We start from the raw sequence: 2,701 nt of genomic DNA on the forward strand, positions 1-2,701 counted from the left end.
TCCGGCTTTTCTGGATTTTATAACCAGTTGACTGGTTGTTTCCAGCAAGTGAGATATTAAAAGCGGCTTATCGATTTTTCATTTTTTTGGTTATCCGGTTTGAGTTCAGTGAGCAACAATAAGAGAAACGGCTTGCCGGTTTGCTAAATCTAGTTATCCAGATTTAATCCAGAGATAATCATAGAGAAACAATTTTTCTGGTTGATAGGAAGCGGTATACGGGTTAATACTTAGAAATCATTTCAACTCTTATTGAATTTTGATAAGCTCTTAAACTTGTATTATACACACCATTTTATTTTTGGCTTAAAAATTGATCAATTTTAAAAATCATTTAACTTTTCAATAAGCCAATTAGTGCATGAAACATATATACATACAAGACCAAACATATGAAATCATATCAAACAATGATGTCAATTTTATAAATGAATGATGATATAACACAATTAACGGCACAAGAATTCACACATATAATTCATTCATCATGTATATATTTTACACAATCATGAAACATATAAGCATTCAAAGATTAATAATTCAAGCATATCACTCATTTATCAAGCTTAGGCATTACATAATCATCAAAATCAAACAAATCTATCATGATGAGTTGACAAGCTATCATCATAAATATATAACTGTGCATCATGATAAAGCACTCAATGTTAAACACAATGATAATTCAATCATGTAAACATACAAGTATACTTTCACAAATTCAAGCTATTATCCATTTATCATGATCCACTCAACATAATAAATAGGCAAGATAAACTTACTCACTTCATGTTAATGCACTTAATGTTATGATACCAAATGAAATGTTAAATATTTACTAAGATTAAAAGACTATCACTTATAATCAATAAGGCAATAATAGTTACCAAAACAATTAAATCATCTTGCCTCATTATTTTTGCTCAGACCATGATCAAGTGATTATCCTCATAAGCTTCATCAAGGAACTCTCCACCATTCCTTGTTTGTGGTACCTACAAAAAAAATATTCAAGTTGTGTGTTTGGGTACCCAAATACTCTTGGGTCCTTGAATGTTAGATTTAGTTCCTTTTGGAACCCAAATACATTTGACTCCATAATATACATTTTTCTTAACTGGACATCTAAAACTCATATGACCATTTCTATTACAATAATGACAAACAATCTTATGATCACTTGTGGAGGTAGCCTTAACAAAATAATTCTTATAATATTTTTGTTTCAAGTAAGGCTTATACCCAAGTCCTCCTTTATCAAACACACATTTTTGAGTGCTTAGTAATTTTTCTAAATTCTTTTGACCATTTGCGAATTTTAACACAATTTCATTGAGCTCGTTACTCTTTTTCTGAAGCACATCATTTTCTTTCATCAATTTATCAACATGTGATTTTTCATGCTCATACGAAATATTTTGTTTAACTTTAATGATGCAATTCTATCATGCAACATTTTATTATCTAACTCTAGTTCTTTAATCTTTTCATTTAATGTATCATTACATTTTTGTAAAGTATCATTTTCAATTTTCAAGTTATCTACATGTGATTCTAGATGCTTGTGTGAAGTGCTAAATTTCTCATTTGATAATGCAACTTCATCATGCAATGTTTTATTCTCTAATTCTAATTCCTTTATCTTCTCATTCAATGAATCAATGCATTTTTGCATGGTATCATTTTCATTTGCAAGTTCTAGCATTTTCTTCTTAAAGCATGCATTCTTTTTACCAAGTTTCATCCACTCATCATGCAATTCTTTAAAAGCATCATGTAATTCATCATAAGTAAGAAGATCATTTACCTCATTAAGTTCATCATCCGATTGATCTCCAATTGCCATAAGTGTCAAATTCGACACTTTATGAAATTCCTCCTCGTTTATAGTCTCCTCATACACAATTTCAAGTTTTCTCCAAATTTCATAAGCATTAGAATAATTTGAAACTCTATGAAATTCCTTTTTATCTAAGGCACAAAATAAAACATTCATAGCCTTAGAATTTAAAGACATATTTTTCTTATCCAACTCACTTAAAACATTCTTCCTAGGAATGAATGAATGAACCATCACAAACTATTTCCCATATTTCATAATCTAAGGCTTGTAAAAACACTCTCATCCTAGTTTTCCAATAAGGATAGTCATTACCATCAAAGAATGGAGGTCTAGTGGTCGATTGGCCTTCCATGAAAGTTGAACTAATTTGGGTTGCTATTGATCTTTAATTCTAGACGGTTAAGTCTACACAAGAGCACCTCGCTCTGATACCAAATGAAATACTAACTAAGCAACCCAAGAGGGGGGGTGAATTGAGATTTTAAAAATTAAGTTAAGCAAACCACACAACAATCCAATTTAATGCCTTAATAAATTCGAAAACAATAAATTCAATGAAAGCACAATAATAAATGAGCAAGGGAAGAGAAAGCAAACTCAAGGATTTTTACATGGTTCGGCAATCTCCGCCTACGTCCACTCCTCCAAGCACACTGGGCTTGAGGATTTCACTATCCGAGCCTTTCCAAGGCTTCAAACGTTTACAATTGACTTCAAGGTGTCAATGAACCTTTACAACAAGAGATTATCTCTTCAATCTGTTCACCTCAAGTGTTTCTCACACTTGTACACTCACAATTTAATGAGAAATAAAAATTACAACAATGAAACTCTCTTTAAGAGTGGATATACAAATTG

This window comes from Citrus clementina, unplaced genomic scaffold (assembly GCF_000493195.1).
Source record: "Citrus clementina cultivar Clemenules unplaced genomic scaffold, Citrus_clementina_v1.0 scaffold_6, whole genome shotgun sequence".
Taxonomy (NCBI): domain Eukaryota; kingdom Viridiplantae; phylum Streptophyta; class Magnoliopsida; order Sapindales; family Rutaceae; genus Citrus; species Citrus x clementina.